Source organism: Thunnus albacares, chromosome 18, assembly GCF_914725855.1.
Source record: "Thunnus albacares chromosome 18, fThuAlb1.1, whole genome shotgun sequence".
NCBI classification, from domain to species: Eukaryota; Metazoa; Chordata; class Actinopteri; order Scombriformes; family Scombridae; genus Thunnus; species Thunnus albacares.
In genome coordinates, this window is record NC_058123.1 from 16,835,835 (window position 1) to 16,855,574 (window position 19,740).

The 19,740-nt window shown below is 39.5% G+C and overlaps 1 protein-coding gene across 1 annotated transcript in view; it reads left to right on the top strand.

Annotated features, from left to right (window-relative positions):
- Window positions 1-8,903: 8,903 nt before the first annotated feature.
- Window positions 8,904-19,740, top strand: part of gnaz (guanine nucleotide binding protein (G protein), alpha z polypeptide) — a 31,510-nt gene continuing 20,673 nt past the window's right edge. Inside the window, exon 1 of the mRNA XM_044334379.1 lies at window positions 8,904-9,188. The gene's annotated coding sequence lies outside the window, so the exon portion shown is untranslated. The remainder of the gene's footprint in view (window positions 9,189-19,740) is intronic.

Here is a 19,740-nt window from a genome sequence, read left to right on the forward strand (position 1 = left end):
TAAAAGGTGGTTTGCAGATTCTTCTGGATAATTTATTGATTAAAATCTGTAACACGTCGTTTTAAATTAGTTCATGCTCCAGGGTCTGAAATGGGGATTTCATCGTCTATTACTGGCAATAAGATACAGTAAGACACAATTAAACAGGAAAACACAGTAAGACCAAAAAAAAAAAAAAAAGTAAATAGAAGATATTATTGTGTTGCAATAAGCCAATCAATTAAAACCAAATGTTAAGCCTACCTATTTTTTTTCCTTTTTAATATTTTGATTGATATACGTATGAATAAATGTTTGATCAGTGTGCTAACAAAAATGCTGGATCCAGCAAATGATGGACTCTGGAGATGATGGATAGAAAGGTAAACAAGTGTTCCAGTGCTGCCATTAGTCAAACAGAGCAGAGCCCTCATTAGCCTGGTAATGGCAATTGGCAGTGATCGCACAAATTGCTGGATTGAGCAATGAGACACATTCTTGTATAGGACACACACACCAAGTTAAGATAAAGATAAAATGTTGGCTGTTGTGTAGAATTTTTTGATCACTCGAAATTCCAGTTCCCTCATTTTCTCTTGCACTTCTAAAGCTTTAAGTGAGAGCTCTTTTTGCCAATCACTGTGCTGTTATTTGGACATGTCCTGATTGTTAACATAATGTACATACGACCAATTATGCAGCTGTGCCTACAACTTTATTTGAAATAAGTATACAAACATGATTCCTCTATACGCCAATTGAAATAAATCCCCACTGGCACCCCTAGAGGCTACACTACAACCCGGAAGAAATAGCATAATGATTTTTAGCCATGCTAGCAGTATGGCTCCAGGGATGGTAATGTGAGTTGATCAGTTGGTCGGTTCACCGCTTTAGTCCAAATTTAAATATCTTAAATAACAACATGACATTTACCATGAAATTTGGTATATTCATGGTCCCAGGAGGGTAGATCGTAGTGACACTGGTGATCAGCTGGCTTCTCCTCTAGTTACAGTATGAGGTTGACATTTGTGGGTTTGAGTGACATGTCTCAATGACAGTTGGACTGATTCCCATTAAATTTTTCTACAGACATTGATGTCCCCATCAGGTTGAATTATATCAACCTTGGTGATCAGAGCAAAATGTGCCATTTGAGTTTGGTGTTTGTTAAAAAAAGGAAAGGTCAGGGGGTCGCCACAAGCATTAGGGTTCATCCTCCAGGGACTATGAAAACCTACAGAAAATTTCAACCAAATTTAGCCATTAGTTTTTATTTTATGTTTATATAATTGACAATTTAACCTGGAGGTGGGGTTAAATGAGCAGTGTCCAAAGGACTGGTCAATACATTTAATGGCTATCTGCCAACTAGCTTTAAATGTTTCTTGTGTTCAAGTGGAAATGTTGGCATGATAGTGAACAATAGGATACATTGTCATGGGCTAAAGCGTTGGTCAGGGGGAAATTTTTACCTAACAGCAACATTGGACAAAAGATCATGTCTACAAAATCATTTTGAATCACCCACTTGAGGCTCTTAATATGGTATTCATGCAGAATTTGATGGAACTGTGGCTAGTATACTGAAATATCTTCCTCTGGACTTAAGTGTGGGATGAATGAACTTACTACTTACTCTGGTGTGTTAAATAAAAACCATGGCGCAGTGTAAATAAAAAGAAGCCTTGGGTTGCAGTGATGCATGCTTGACAGTAGCGGAGCATGAGCCCATATGGAGTTGGTCAAAATGACATAGTTAAGGCCACAAAGGCCAGACAACTAAAAACCACAGCTGCGTCGCATATGGAAACAAAGTCAGGACTTGACCTGACATGAGATTTGTGAAAATATACCCTCATTTTACAATGTGTGCAGAGACTTGTGACATAAATGTGGAGAGATGCTGATTTGAGAGTATGTTGGGGCATGAACATAGAATTTTATGAAAATTGAGTTACTACACATTTAAACACCAGATTAAATGTTGACAAGTCTCAGCACTTACGTTCAAATCTAGGTACAGATTCACATATTTTACTACACATTTTCAATATTGAGGTCCTCCATTTTATGATATAGTCATGTGCAGTATAAAGGAAGCTAATTGTCAGCTAATCATGTGCAATCATTTTCCTTTTTAGATCTCTTTGTATAATACACATATACTAGTCTTGTCAATACACGGGGCTGTGGGCATAAAACTGATTTTATAAGAAAGATTTTATAGTAATTTACCATCTGTCTAACTCACAAAGAAAAACCCTTGCTTTTCCTTTACTTCATTTCCACAGTTAAATATGTGTATTGATCTGAGATAAGTTTTACATACCTTTAAGTCCAGTGGAATAAATAATCGTGCTTGACAATAGAAAACTTTCCTGTTAGGGCTTAGCTGATGCCAGACGAGACAGTGTCTTTCCTGTAGATAGAGATGGCATTAGGGTTTAGAAAGGGGTCAACAGGATTCCCTCTAGCCAAAGAATGCAGGGATTACAAGAGTCTCCAAAGAGCTGCGTTTCTTACAGATTATGTACAATCTGTCCTCAACAAAAGAGCCACATTTTCAGATACAGGAGCAGAAGTAGCCAAAAGCCATTCAAGGGCAGCAAAGATTTTTTTGTGTAGCATCCATTAACCTGCACTCAGTTTGTGACACAAAACTGGTGTTACCTGATGTCAGTGACAGTTTAGCCTTCTACAAATAAAAAAAAATGGCTCGTCTGTACTTTTTGTACATTCTGCTTCAGGGTCCATTTGAAAACACTCTTTGCCCTATCAAATCTTTATAGATTCCTGCTGGAAAGTTTTTTTTTTTATCAGGAGATGCAAAGAGGCTTGTTTAGAAATAAAACTATGGGTAAGTGGATTAAGGAGATGGCGTCTTGTATGGTATTAGAAAAAAATACATATATACTACTGCGAAACAAACAGGAGTCATTTCAGGAAATATGGGATCCCTTAGTAGAAATGGATCGTTGTGATCCCTTAGAAGGATCCCCCCCCCCCCCCCCCCCCCCCACACACACACACACACACTTAGAGAAGCATGGGTGTATGCACATATGTCCATGGTTATGCATATGTGTATGTTTTTGAGGTTTGTGGTTTGTTTGTTTGTTTTGTTCTTATCTGTTGTTCTGTTTTTCGTCTTCTTGTCCTTTGTCTTCCTTTTCTTATCTTGTGTTTCTATGTTAGTTGATTACTTTCTGGCATGAATTCTCAGTATGAATTGTTAATGTGCTATGAATTATTACTATTTGTTACCAGTAGTTTGTATTGTTTTTCCTGGAGGAGTCTGAGGAGAGGGTCGGAGTGGGTGGGGTTAAGAGAATATTTCATTTTTTTTCTTTGTCCCATGTCTATCTATGTTTAAAAATAATTTAAAAATATTCTCAAAAAAGAGATGCAAAGAGGCAAAATAACACTTGAGGAAATTATGAACGACTTGCTAACCTGCTGCCCACTATTAGCAACATTCAGTAAGCCAATGAGCAGTTAAATGTTCTGTGATTTTGTAGTAACGAGTGCCAGGAAAGTAACACTACTTCAGATTTCACAGAACCCCTTAATTATGTAATTTAGTGCACATGATAATCATGTTGTGTCACTTTATGAACTGAAGTAAAACCTCTGAATAGAGCATAGGCCTCTTTTACTGTACATATATCTGTGGAAAGTCTTTGTGTACATTCTTAGAAGTCACAACTTCACAACAAGAAATATCAAAGATGCCAGCAGGGACATTTAATTGTGGCTGTGGCCACATATTTCAGATGGATCCAAAAGAAGTTCGTGGAAGTAGCCGAGTAGATAGCTACACAAAATAGAAAGCCACAAATTGGATTTCACTGGTGGTTTAAACATCAGCTGATAGTCTCAACCAAATACTGAAGACAGAGGGTATGCAGTTGAAAAACACATTCACTATTCTGGCTCCCACCATGTCTTCAACTATGACTTAGATTCCTGTACAAAGAATATTAAGACATAGTGTAAAGATGATAAAGGATGTTTAGAAAGTAGATAGATAATTATATTTATCCTTTCTTGCGTTACAGCAATTACATGCGTTACAGAAATATTTTCCTTGAATCAGTTAGGGATTGCTGGCCTGAATTTTGGTATTATTATTATTTATACAAATGCAATATGATGACATACATTTTAAAAACTCAGCTAGTTGTGCACAAGTCTTATATTGATGTCAGCTACATAACGACTCCAGAAAGATCCTGCCTCTAATGTAAATATCCGTATATGGCATATAAAAAAGTAGATAAGGGGATGACTCACTACTGTGTATTAAGTGCACCAAAGATAAGCATGGGGTTTAGCCATCACTAAGTAAATATACTGTATGACTGACCTAAAAATCAGTCATCAATTGGCAAGGCAGTACATAGGGTTGGCCACTAGATGTCAGTCTTTATTTTGAGAACAGCAGAGGAGACACACACACCAGAGCCAGTCATGCAAGACCAGGCACTTGTAAAAAATGAAAAAAAGCATTTATATTCATTACCAATTTGTTCAGGTATTTCCACTTTTCCACTCTTGCCACATTTGATTTTCATGTTCAACTTCGTATTCACCATTATTCAGTGATGTAAGAAGTCTTGTTTGGATAATTTGAAGAGCCTGGTAACAGCCGGGGTGTACAAAGATCCTCACTGATAAAACTTAGAAGATTGAAATAGTTATAATAGTTAACATGATTTTATGTTAGCAAGTTGCATCATAGTAGCAAGCACTTACTTTTAGGGCTGGATTTATTTTGTGGAGGACTTGCTAAGTGATGGTGGTGGGATGCAGGAGGATTTTCCCAAGACTGGGGTGCTGTTTCTGGTTTTGGACTGAAATAACGTTGGCATAACTTCAATTCAAAACTTAAGCTTCTACACGTTTATCTAGGTCAACAGGAGGAGTATATTTATCTACTACTTCACGCATAAGCATGTTGCGGGTATAATAGGAAATACACACACTTCACTTTAACATTTTATAGTTCAGAATAATGACCGCAGTGATATTATCGCAAAAGAGAGTCCTTTACTATCTTCAGTTGAGGAATGGAGCTCATATCTCATATCAGTGGTTGCACATCCTGTACACAGAGCAGCCCTGCTAAATGCTTCATTTCTCTAGCTGATTTAAAGCACCTGATTACACTTCTGAACTGATTAAATGGGTAGACTGAGTACACTGTCAGTATTGTTGTAGATCTGCAGAGAGCTCCAACCTCCAGGTCATGTGGTTGTGAGAAGGGAAAACCTTTATGTACTGTACTATTTCTGTTAGTTTTGCAAGGCCATTGCTCTGTAAATTACTCTTTACAAGCATCCTAATCTAACAACCTTAACACTAAGAGTACAATCTGTACACACTGTGTGTTTTGGTGGGAATGAAATATTAAGAGAATGCAGCGATTAATTAATTGGGTATTTTGATATTTGCAGTGTTGCTCTTATAACTTTTCATCACTGCTGTACCTCATGGCACTCAATCCAGTCAGTAATGCACTTCTTTTTTTTTTTTTTTTTTTTTTTTTTTAAAAAGGTTGCCACTTCAAACACCAGCCTGAAGTAAAAGCAGCATGTTTGTTTTTATTGTATTGCAGTGACCACTCCAAACATATCCTCAGGGTCGGATGTTTGGAGTAAAACATGGGCTTGAAGCAGAAATCGCTTTGGCAGAATACAGTTTGTGGTTCTTTTTTCTGAGATTGTTAGATGCTCTGTGCAAAGCTGACCTTTGAGGAAGGCTAATTTTCCTCCTGCATGATGCACTTATGCCACAAGATTGCCAGGTGTTTTGTGACATGCCTCCCACTCAGCCAGGTATTATCCCTGGACGTGGATCACAATAATAAAAACACCAGTGACACAGATTCCATGCTTGCTGTCAAGGACACCACTGACAAAAGCAGAAGCAACTTTCACTTTTCTGTACGATACGCTGTTCTCAGCCGCGAATGGCTTTATGCTGGCCTCTTTTCCTGCAGCAAGTTTTAGTTCAAGTCTATCCAAAAGTTGTCATTGCAGATAAACATTGTTAAATGATGATGCAAATGTTTGATAAATTAAAAAAAAAAAAAGAAACGTGTTGGAGTTTGTAGATGGTGGTTGAGACAGGAACTCCGCAGCCTCTCTTTCCCCTTCCTCTCAAGCAGAGTCAAGGGGTGAACGCCTGTTTGAAGCTCTCCCCCTGGGCTCCAGGGTTCTGTGGGATCCGGGTGTGCTGACACTGTTAGCACGCCTGATATGAGAGCCTGATCAAAGCTAGCTCATTCTGCCTGACCGATTTCCACAGGATTAAGGATTAGGGAGACAGGAAGCTGGGAGAGGCACAGAGACAATCTGGGAGAGACAAAAAGGAATGGTGAGGGTTATGGAGAGTGAAAGGGATGGAGATATGTTGAAGGAGACAGAAGGGTCATAAGGCACTGGCAGGGAACATCATGAGAAACAAAAGACATGGAATAAGGGCATATTGGCGTAGTAATTTACAAAACAAAGAAACCAGTACATCAATAAGTAGAACAAAAAGAACAAATTCTACAAATCACATTACAAAGAACAATATAAAATGCTTTACTGAGAGTGATTTAAAAGAGTCTTTCAGATGTAATGTGTCTCAGCAGATCTTGTGGGATCTCAGACAGCAAAAACTTGGTCACCTCCAGGACCAGGTTGTGCTGCAGCTCATGAGGTGTTAAGTATGATACTGTGTGTAACCAGGAGACCAAAACTGCTGTGCTTTGATAGTGAAATCTTGAAATCAATTCTGAAACTAACAGGCAACCAGTGTGCATCTGCTTAATGGGGTAAAATGATCCTCTGGTCTTTATTTGGCAAAAAGCCTCGTTGCTGCAGTTTTGCAAACAGGAATCTGATTTAAATGGGAATAGAGGGAACAACAGTACTTTAAATGTAACAAGATGAAGGCGTGGATCATGTTTCTTACAGTCCAAATCATAAAAAAAGGTTATTTTGGAAATAGCTTCCACCTGAAGGAAGCGAAGACTGAGCTGCTGGCTCACTTTTATCAGCAAACATCAGATTCAAAGGTCACATCATGACATCACAATCTCACAAAAAATATTCTAGTCATGTCAAGTCAGCCTTGTCTAAAGGGTCTGTAATTGCTGAGGGAAAACCTTTCAAGAAAGAAACTGGTTGTTATTTGACAATATGGAATATCATCATCATCACCTACTGTATCAGAAACTTGATTAATATCTACTTTGTATTTCTATCAGCCAACTTGATGCGTGATGATACAAGAGAGGACAGAGATTGAATTCTTTTTAATTACATTGAATCACACATTGTGGTAATTCCTCTTTCACACCTGATATCATCAGCGTTTATAGTCACAGGTTTGACGTTTTTCATGTGAAATGTCAACAACAGCTATTGAGCCTCAGTGGAAACACTGACATATTTCAGGACCAAAACTTATGTATGCGCTGTCTCCTCTGAACTGGCACTTTCTTTGTATCTTGTTTTCTGTGTCCTGTTGACTGTCAGTTATTTATATTTGATTGATGCAGAAGGGACGTCCCAGTGTGGGGTTTTGGTGGTTTTGTGGCAGGTGTTTTAACAGTTTGTTATTGCACTATTGACTGTAGTGTCTGTTATTTCCTCAGTTTTATTTTTAAGAAGATCAAACATTTCCATCTGCACTAACGTTGAAACTGAGAGCTGATACATTTCTGCAGAATTAAATGACAGTTAAAGAGGAAGAGACTGTTTGTTAAGATGAGTGGATGTTCAAAGATAATTAATGATATACGTTGAATGGGGATAAAGAGACGCGGTGAGAGAGAGAAAGTGACGGAGAAAGAATGGGGACAATACACCACCTGCCTGCCTGACTGGATTAAAAGGGCCAGATGACAGGTCAGGCAGAGGCAAAGTTGTTCACCCCCACCAGATGTGCTCTTCCACTGGCCTATAGCCGATTAATTATCTCACAGTTCATGACACCGGGGTTGGTGTCCTGGCAATTACATTATACTACACACCCTGAGCAACCTGATCTGGGGATTTTTTCCTGCTGGACAGTGTGTGTTTGTGTATGTGTGTGTGTGTCAGGAGGAAGGGTGGAGTCTTTTAACACACTGGTGGCATCCATAATGACAAAGCGATACTTCGCATCATGCGGCGCTGCGATCATTATGTTTCAGTGTGCTCATGCATGTGTTCTCTGTAGCTGCAATCAAGCAAAACACATTCTTTTTTTTTCTTTTTTTGGATCTTCCCAGAGATTATCAAGAAGGGGAAGAAACACATAAAAAGAACCACCCATTCACACCCCGTGGCATGCTGCCTCATTTGCCTGAGCCTCTATCAATTCTTGCTTATAGCCAATAGCAATAAAGGAAGTGGTCCCACTGTCACAGAAACAGTTGGCACGGAAACAGCACATTACACCATCGTCCAATCCCCCTCCCATTCCTTTGTCGTCATTTCTCCCCTCCCCTCCCTTCCTCTCCTCTCCTCTTTGGTGCCCTCCTCCTCCTTCCCTCTCTCCCTATCTTGTATGTTTTTTCAGTCATCAATGAAATCACAACCAATCCTGCTGCTGGCCTGTCAGCAAGCACACAATACCTCAAGAAACACATCTACTCACTGTATCACCTCCATTCTAGCCAGTAGGGCTCGGATGCTTTAATAGTCAAAAGATATTTTATCATTATAGCATGAAATAAAGATACACTGGATGCTGTAGCTCCTCCATCAAAGCCTGTTTTTTCCCCCTCTCTGTCTCTCTCTCTCTCTCTCTCTCTGTTCCTCTCATGATTTAATCCTGACCATTTCCCCCTTCTCTCTCTATCCCTGCTGACTCCTCCCTCTATTTCTGTCCTGCACTCCCTCTCTCTGCCTCTCTGTCTCTGACACACTCAAACACACACACACATATATACACGCCCTCCACCCCCATCGCTGCAGTGTCTCAACTGCCTTGGAGCAAACAAGAGAGGATATAGAACACAGACGTTAATAAGAAAAGAGAAAGAGGGGCGAAGAAAGAGAGAGAGAGAGAGAGATGTACGTGTATGTGTGAGAGAGACCCTGTGAATATGAAGAAGATATGAAGATGAAGCAGCAGGACTAAAGGTGGATTGCTCAGAGCCTTTCTCTCCCTGCAAGGGCTTGTCTGCAGTATCCTTTGTAAATGGATGCTGGCTTGTGAACACGGTAAGCCTGACTACTCTCAAACAGACACACAGCTTCTTCTTTTTTTTTTTTTTTGTAATCACAAGGCTGGCCTGCTTTGGACACAGAGGAGGAGCAGGACGCTATTTCATTATAAGCATTCTGTTCTTCTGTTCTATGTGGTACGAGTGTGTTTTCCTGATGAAATGGGGAAGGTGATGTTCAGAGATGGCACCAAGGCAGGCAGCTTGTCCAGTCCCCTCCTCCACCCTGCTAGCTCTGTGCCAACAGACGGTGCTATCTTATGCTTGCTTATATTTGACTCATCATCTCCCCAGAGCATCCTCGGTCCTTACAGAACGCTTTTATCTGAACGCAGTGCTTAGTTTGTGTAATTACTGTTTGTAGGACAAGTGGATGATGCATCAAAGATGTGTGTGTGTGTGTGTGTGTGTGTGTGTGTGTGTGTGTGTGTGTGTGTGTGTGTGTGTGTGTATGTTTGCATGTATGTCTCTGTGCTCTGTCCAGGCCATAAGCTATGAAATGGAAAGAGGGATACGAGAGAGTAAAAGCAGCATCACACACAATCAGGTGTTCAGTACTTACGGCTGGCTTTACGAGACATTGAATGTGAATGTGCAGTGGGAGGTGTACAAATCCCACTGAGCTTGGCTCTGCAGGCACTGGGATAAGCGGGCAAATTGTGGCCCGACAGCAGCACAGTAACGTTGTAGGATTTGCCAGTGAAGCTTGCTGTCTGCTGTTCTATGGGGAAATTTACATTGACGTTAATTAATAATGTCAAACTGGATTTATTTGTGTCTGGCTGTTTATGTGTGTTTATGAATGTAAATTTTAACAGGGAGAGGGGCAAAGAGGGAGAGAGAGAGAGAGGGAGAGAGAGAGAGAGAGAGAGAGGGAGAGAGAGCGGAGCACGTTCATTACTCAGCAGGCAAAACAGGATGATTTGTGACATTTTCTGTTTCAACAATCTGATATTTTTTAACAGGGCATTATTGTAGCTTTTTTTTCAATGGGGGTTGGGAACAGTTGTGTAGCATCAGGAGAGCATGTGTATTTGCGTGCACTGTATGTGTGTTTGTGGTACATGCCTGAGAAAGAGAGAGAGAGAGAGAGAGAGAGAGAGAGATAGAGAGAGAGAGAGAAAGAGAGAAAACCAGTGCAGGGAGGGGTCGAGGGGCTAGGGGGGTTTAACAGTAGGGAGGCAGATGGGGCAGAGGGGCGGAGGTTGATGCAGTAGAGAGCAAGAGAGAGAAAGAAGGAAAGAGAAGATTTGGAACAGATTGGATGAAAAAGAGGGGGAAAAGACCGTGATAATTTCACGGCAGTAGAAAGACAGCGCTTTTCGGAGCATGTGACACAGAAAGAATGCTGGATGTGTCTGTGATAGTTCCACCGGCAGCAGCAGCTCACACAGAGGCCATCAGACATCAGTGTATCAGGGAAAAAATGGTGGATAAATCCAACCATACCTTGATATCTTGAGCTCTACTGATTCCAAAATGGATCAGGATAATAAGATTGATACTTTTGCTGACCCCCCCCCTGTAATGTAATGCCTGGTTGGGGGTTGTGAGAAAAAGCAAAAACTGGATCGGAATATTGATCGCTGTCGTAGTGTGACGCTGATAGATTGCAATAAGCCTTTATGGGTAGCTGTATCTACTGTAAGTGTATCCTATTCAAATAAATGTTTAACATTTAGGAATGCAGATTAAGTCATTTTTGCAGCATATATGCCATGTTTTTTCATTATGAGTATTGATGACAAATAAAATGAATATCTGTATTTTTCAAGTAGCAGATGAGTAAAAACACTGTAAATTGAAATTGATTTAAGTCAGGGCAATACTGGTTTCATTAAGGCTTTAAGATGATAAGTGATTTAAGGTGGTCACCAAAGTCTGCAGATTCTTCATTCTTCATGATACTATCACAAGAGAGGATGCATGCCATGTTGTTGCTATATAGGTTACTGTGGGCAATAATATCTCAGCCTGAATCAGAACTGGGTGTACAACAGTAAATGTTTTGCATGCATGCAATATTTTCAGGGATGCAAATAGGTAAGGGGTAAAAAAAGGTGAAAACATTGCAAGGATAGAAAAAGGCTGCCACAACTACAGTCACAAGACTGTCTCTCAGTCAGAGAGAAAAATTTGAATTATGCTCGCTTTACTTGCTCATTTCTAGTTATTTTTCCGTATATTTGCATCTGTCTGAAAACTAATTCTGACAGCCATTATGAGGTAAAACAACCCTTCATGAAACACATACAAGCAGGAGCTGATAACATCAACAAGACAAAAACAAGAAGAGGATGTTGGGAGTTTGCTCATAGTTCTTTCTTTATTAACACCCTTCCACTATCAGGCATGTTAGTAAAATTCATAAAAAGCTTGTATCTAGTCTATATGCATAATAACATATGACAAGTAACATAAATGCAAACGTGAATTCAAACATTTGTCTTTGTTATCTATAATAGAATTACAAAACTGAAAAGATAATGCTATTACCAAAGAGGAAATATGTATCAAATAAACTAAAGAGTCCGTTATTGCTGTGTAACACTTCATCTTACCCATATTCTGGTGTGAGTTTTGAGGTAAACAGATATGCAGCGACATGAGAACTACTGACTTAGCACTTATAGAAATCAAACTGTTTGTCATTTTGCTGTTGTTTGTTGTTTTGCTGTTGTCATGGTCACGCATGAGACGCCCTGCAAGACGCGCATTAGAGGTTCTCAGGGTTTACATGATAGAAGGCTCCAAACCACATAATTGGAATGATGTGCTCCAAACCAAGGATTTGTATTGCTGGAGTTAAAATGAACCAATTCTCCTCAGATCTGCATGAGTCTCGTAGGTGACCTATTTTGATCTCAAAACGGCCAATTTCACCAAAAGGTGAGGAGCTTGCATCTCTGATTTTGCAGACAGAGTGTCTTTGATGATCCTCTCAATATCAACTACTACAGTCTCTTTGGTTGGACACCTTTAGAACACAAACCAAGGTCACATCCACTGTGAGAAAAGCTCTAATCAGCTCTGGAAACTGCACCAACATCAGATTCCTTTTTCACTTCAGCTGTAAAATTTTCACTTCTCCTCTGCAACATGTTAAGAAATGTCAGCGATGACTTTAATTTTAAAGGATGGACAATGAGGTCCAGTGTGAAATATATAGGCTAATCACATGCTTATGTAATGTTGTCGTCATCAAGTTTCACACACAAACACACACTGAAAAATGTCGCCATTACCTTCATGCAGAAGGTTTGATTATAATGTTGGAAGAAATAGGATTTGCTTCCGTTGTGTTGTGATGAAGTATTTTTACTAAGCGAAATACACAACCCTCAACATGAATTCATAAATCAGAATGCACATTGCATAAATGAAGCACAAGGCCTCCTCCACGCAGCACCGATGCTTTCATTTCTCTCTTTTTCTTGAAATGGTAGTATGCAATGTGCTGCCACTCAAGTGACCTTTCTGTATATAAAAACGGGAGCAATAGTGTGACAAAACCTATGCTGAGTTGACCTCCTTCCACCTCTTTTGTTACTTGCTACATCCACTCCACTGGGTGACATAATGGCAGGGGACAGCAGGAACAGACTTGGTTTTAAAGTGACAGTGGCTGTTAAGGTGGCTGCTCTTGCTCTGAGGAGGCCAATGTCACCATCCGGTGCACTTTTAGCCATCTTTAACCTTGTAGGTGAGCACACCGCCGACGCGGACAATTAAACTCAGCTCTATTACAATTTAGTACTGAAGGGGCCAAGAGTAGTTCCCTGGGCAGCCTACTTAATAAAATGATTAATCTAAGATGTCATTTATGTCCTGGAGAGGGAGCAGCAGAATTATCACATAACTCTTATGCATTTGCTTTAGTAGTTGTGAGAATTCACATGGAAATTTTTATCTTTAACACTATGTATAGGCAATGAATCATCCTATGAATCTGTAGAGGGAATATGTCTCTCTAAGGTGCAGGTCTCTCAGTTGCTTTGTCACTCTGTATTTTCAGACAGGGCATTGCTCTGATTCAGCTGGCTCAGCGTTTGTGTTTGTTTTGGGTCTTTAATCCTTGCCAGGTACTGGGACAAAGTGTCATCTCCACACAAACGGCTGTAAGTAACTGTTTGGCAGCCATTTCTCTTGCTGATGTATGTAGAGAGGACTAATAAATTACTTAAAGCCTCTGTAAATTTGGTTTGAATAGTAAAGACGCATATATGATGTCAAAGTTGAGTGTATCATTAAGCATCCACAAAAATCTGACTGAAAATATACGTTCATAACTATTAGAAAATCTAGTTTCAAAAACAGCTCAATTTGCGGTTTAGACCATTTCTCAAGACTGTGTTGGCATGGCAGATCACATTTTGATTGACATCTCCCTGGCTGCTGGCAGGTACTGCGAGTTGGTCAGTGGTTGGTTTTGGCTTGCCCGTTTTCAACATGGTGGCCAGGTCACAAACTTTCTCGTATTACAGCTAAACAACACACTAAAATGTGTTTCTGAAAACATTTGAGGCGAGAAATAGGCAATGCAGTAACAGAATCTTGATTCATATCTGATCAGCACTGCTTGGTTTCACGGTTTGATCTGAGTTTCGTGAGCTGTGTGTTATGGGGCTGCTTTCTCTCTGTTTCACAGCACATTACTGAGAACACCAAGGGAGGGGGGAGGAACATGAAATGATTGGTTCACTGAATTAATTACGTAATTCTCGTAATAAATGTCCGAGCATAACCACGCCCAATTCAAACCCGATAGCAGGAAAGTTTACAAAAACTTAAATGACACTATATCGAATTTGGATTGAAACTAATCTCCAATATGTTTTAGATACTTGTGTGTACATAAGACCCTAAATTACATAGTTAGAAGGTTATTGTGGATTTGGGTTTCCAGTGGCAGTAAAGCATCCTCAAGAAAGGCTGTCAGTTGGATCAAACACAATCTCAGGGCGGGGCTCAATGAATGAGTAAGGATTAAGTTATCTTTTGGTGTTACATAAAACAACATCAGCTCAATTCATCCCTCTTTTTCTCTTTGCCCTCCTTTCTAATCTTTGCTGGTAGTCACACACAGGAGCCTGTCTGTTTTCCTGAGGCCAGCGAGTGAGAGGGCCTTACTTCCAGCACTCAAATCTGAGAGGGCAGAGCAGAGGGGACTAACAGAGCAACTTTGTGTTCCATTGCACACACATAACAGCGGTCATATGACAACAAGGAGGTGGTAGAGAAGGAGGGAGGGGGGAGGGTGGGGGGGGAGATGATGAGGGAGTGCTATGGCCTGCTTACCCACTGGTGAGGGATGTTGGTCTGTACTGAAAGAAATGAAAGGGGCGTGTGTCTGTGTGTGTGTGTGTGTGTATGCATGGATGGACGCACGTATGCATTTTGTGATATTATTGCAGGCCTTTTGGAATACAACCAAAAATAAAGCGTGAGCGCAGAGCAATTAGCTTGTTTTGATAAGGGTGTGCAGGTCTGCAGTTCCAAGAAAATACCTGAAAGTGGAATGAATGAAGCTGGTGGTGTACGTAGGAGACTTATACAGTCCACTGGCATCCTTCATATCTGCTTTTACCAGTACGTTTTTACAATAAATAATAGATTATGATATTGTTTGCGCTGTGGTCTTGTAGAGAAGTCAATTCTGATTTCCATTCAGATTTTCAGTGTTTAACATGCAGTACAGATTGTCTTTCTGTTTGAACAGGTGACACTTTCTCATAATTTTTCTCATATCGCTGCTGTGCCCACACATTCATCCTGTCAACACAATACAAACTGCACTGGTATTGTTATGTGATAAGGGCTTGGTAATAAACCAAGAATATATATTTAAAAAATAGATTTAGCTTTATTGGAAAATGATTACATCATTTGCTGTAAATCTTGCATAGTCTCTGCAGGTGCAACCGCCCCGCTGCAACAGATGGGATATTTCACTTTTTAATATTTCTTTAAGTAGTTTATTTCACTGATATATTGTCCCTTTAGTTTTTATTTTGTATGGTTCATCAGGTGTTCATTATATTGTTGCATCAACAGCAGCATGAAGTATTTTCCTTTTCCTGTCTCAGTTATCAAATCACCAACTGCAGATAATGTCTGTGGGCTGTAGAAGCCTGAAAGTGTCTGTTACCCACAATTTCCTTCTGTTGCAGAAAGCGTTTATCTTATCTGTCATGACCCAAATGAATATTACGCTGGAGTAAGTGTTTGAATGCAGATTAGAGTGCTTATATTACTAACGTGAATTGCGTTGATCTATGTGATATACGCTACTGTGAGAGAAATTCTTTTTGCGGAAAAAATATCTGTTAACTATGCACCAGCAGCAAAACTATGTAACAGACACATATCCAGTGGCTGACATATGCATAGATATACACTACCACACACACGCGCAAGACTCTAGTGTCCACCTTGTGCCATCTTATCCCTTCACATCAGACAGCCTACCCCTAGCTCAGCCTGTGCACAAACATGCCATTGTCATCACTGGCTGGCCTTGTGACTCAGTGTGACCCACTGGATTGGAGAAGGGGGAACACAGCCATCGAGATCAGGAACGTTAAACAGAGCATTATCGCGAAAAAGCATCTAGCATACAGAGACCCCTCTCCTCCTCCTCCTCCTCCTCCTCCTCCTCCCCTGCCCCTACCCCTACCCCGTCTCCACCCACTAAACGGCCCACTGTTTTGGAGGAGTAGAAAGGAGAACACTGCCCATCATTGTTTTCCGTAATGAATGAGTAGTGTCCTCACATGTGTACAGTATACAGGCATCTTTCTCTGAAGTCTGCATTCAGTACAGCATAACAGGAAGTGATAACACGAAATGTTGAACAAACAATTGTGAGAACTAAATTAAGAACTGCATGTACCAGGTTTGAATATTATATTATATATAGACCTTTTGACACACTAATCAGTTTACCAGCTTATGTTGGATTTAGCTTCAACTCCCAGATGATTTGGTAAATTCATAATGAATATATCACGGGAAAATATGGCATGCTTTCATGCATGTTATAGGACATATGTATGAGCTAAAATCACATCCAGCAGACATGGAACAACAGTAGCAAGCATTTGAAGTTGTGTTTCTGGCCACTTGACAAATTTTCTGTATGTCCAATATTTATTCTCCTTTTAGCTCCACTTTGATGTCCACCAACTCTGGAGATAAATATCTGGCTGTTTAGCTGATTAATGTTCAACTTTCCTCTCCAGCTAGTTGCTAACTTTGTCTGTCCGCCATTTGGTGCTGAGCATGTAGCATACATTGTGTTTATCAGAACATGTTTGCCCAATAAAAAGACTTTGTACTGATGAGAGTGTCTGTAGCTCAAATGTACAGTCCATGTGTGGGCATTAAACCAAAACAATGAGCTAAAAGAAGCTCAAACACTCTGTAGGGCTGCAGACTTGGATGATAATTCTCCCTAATTTAAGCACAAGGAGCAGCTTTTTCACATTAGACAAAAAATCAATTCATTTTTGATTCCGTGCAAATATAAAAAATGATTGATTACAGCATTTTCAATGAGGTACAGAACAGATCTGGGAAGTTTCTGAGTTAATCTAATTGCATTTCATTATTATTATTATTATCAACAGCTGTACTCTAAGCACAAATAACCTTTTGAACTGATTATATGTATACCTCAAGAGCTTTGATCATAATACAGTAAATGCTTCAATTTTAATGACTGAACAAAAGGGCGCTGATTTACCTCAAAACAATCAAACAAAACCTCACTGCTTCACCTCTTGTTACAAGAATCCTGGGTAACCCTGTAGATACAGCATCACCTGACACAATTTGAAGCAAAGCTGCAATCTTCCATTAGAGGCTCTCAGACACCTCCGCCCAGGAGTCGTCTGGTAAAGAAATCCCAAGCGTGCAGTTGCTGACAGGCTCATTCTTGAGACTCTTTGACAGCCCATTTAAATGTGTCTTCAGTAAATGCGGTCAACCAGCTATCCTTGTTCTTGCTTGCTCAGTTTTCACTCAACAGTCCAATCAATTCTCAGGAACAGATGACATACAAGTGGTCATAATTAGTGTGGGATTATGGATTGGATTATTACAAGAAAATGAAGGCTAGTCTGACATATTTACACAAGGATCAGAAAGTAAATGTTGTATAAAGTATTGAGAATGGTGCTCAATATCGTGCGGCCTGCGTCCTATATCTCATATGATTCTGACGTAGAATTGGACAACCACAAAGCTCTGACTCATCACAGAGAAGAGGCCCCTCTAGGTTTGAGTACTTCATTTATCCCATTCCACTGAGATATGCACAGCAAAGCATGCGTTTTGCTTTTTACTAGCAACAATACACACAGTATATTTTTTCAAGAGAATCACATGATATAGCATTATCTACAGGATCTGTGCTAGCAACTGGCATTGGGGTGACATTGATCTATCATTCTGCTGCTAGAAGCATGAAATTGACTGTCTGCTTTTTGTCCCAGATTCCACAATGTTATAGCTGCAGCATATCCAGTGTATGAATTGCACACAAACACCATTCAGTGTTGTGCCATACATATAACCCATCCATATCTCACAGCTTCCGCTTGTCCTCCGGCAAGTCACAAATCTCTCTCTTAACACATTCATGTTCATGATCTGTGTTGTGTGGCTGGATTTTCTTTTTAGCGTGTACCACTTCACTTTACATGTGATTCAATACTAATTACAGTAAAGAGTTATTGTCGTTTTATGTCAGTCTCACTTTATATCTTTGGCTTTTGGAACTGGAACGAAACATCTAACCTGTTTGCTACTATTACTAATCAGCTCAAAACGTCATTACCCATTTGTGAGCATCTAGTCATACAGTACAGTAAATTCAGTGTGGTAAAAAGATTATCAGACGTATTGGAAGTCGTAAAAGAACAACATCCCTATTTTATTTGTTTAAGATTCCCCCGTTTAAGGGTGGAAAAAGGATTTTGACAGATTAAGATTATGATCGTTGAAGTAGCCAGTTCCATTTTATCAGGAACTCTTACTGTAACTCTCTTGTATTAGCTGAGAAATGTAAAAATTCTTGGAAACCTTGCCAAACTGGTAACATCTCCAGCAGGCCTTCAATGAGCTCTAGCAGAACTGATTCAAGACTCCTCTCGGCTCCACTCTGACGCAGTAGTCCTGCTGTATGCACAATGCAGAGCACACAAAGAAGCAAGTATGTTTAAAAAACATACTTATATGAAAAAAGTAAGGTTTTATAACTTTTTCTCCTGGCTATTTTGTCAATAGTGCTGTCTGTAAAGTATTTTCTTTGTTTCCACAGGGCCAATTTCAATATATTTTTTCAGATTCACATAACTCACTTTAAGTTTAGAGTTGACTGAGAAGTTTTAATATTATGTCATCAACTTTTTTGAGTGATGAGAAATATCCTGGTTTGTCTGGATCAAAGCGGCAGCCCTTAAAAAAAAGCTGTTTACTGTTCTATCTATTTTAATTCTTCATTATTTAGCCAACGCTCTGTCAAATTGGTCAATATTGACACCGACAACCAATCAAATACAATAACCTTGCCACAAATCCTTCCGTTGTCAAGTTTATAATGGATTTAATAACTTTTATAATATAACTTTTGTTGACACTGTCACAGAGATGTTGATTCAACTCTATGGTCAGTTTCTCAGCTGTGCCTAGTTGTGTTGCTAATATAATGTAACAGATTTTGTATGAAATGCGTCTCATACACTAACCATATAGATGTATGGTGATAAATTAGTATGAGGAGGATGACTGTCAGTGACCCTTATCATGTGCACACATGGTAGTTATTACAACATACCGTATAATTCTAAGATTTCTTTCATATGGGTATTTACCTTGCACCAAGACTTTCTTGGCATCTAAAACTAGAGTAGCTAAAAGTGAGTTTGAGCTTTAAAGACTTGATTTGAGTCATGTGTAGTCTATCAACCACAAATATGCTGTGGTCCACAGTATTTAGCATAATACTGCAAAGATTGAAACCTCATGTCTTCAATCTAAAATTACAAGAGTAAAAGTAAAATACAAGATTTCTTGTTCATAGAGACTGTACTTTTACGTATGTCAGGCTGTAATTTCTTGATTTCAGCTGATGTTACTGACCCACTGTGTCCATTTTATGATAGCCTGATAACTTTTTTATAAGACTTAAATTTTTGTCATTTTGCTCCTAATTCAGTTGGTTTTATTTATTTCAAAACATGAAATTGTTTCAGTTCAAGCAAACTGTAAAATTGTTTGATGAATCTGTTAGTTGTTCCATTTGCTTCAGTTTTCAGTCACAGAGCAATGAAGAATGCTTTTGTGGAGTTTTATTTCTTTCAAAATATTCAAATTGAAAATGAGAAGTCATGGGAATATTTATGGTTGCAGAGCTTTATTGAGAAGGCCAGAGCAGCTAGAACATATCTGCTCCTGATTAAATATTTACAAACCTGCCGTGATTACAGCCTCAAGACTATGATTGCTTTATCACTGACCAACCATGCAGTACTAATATATATCAATAT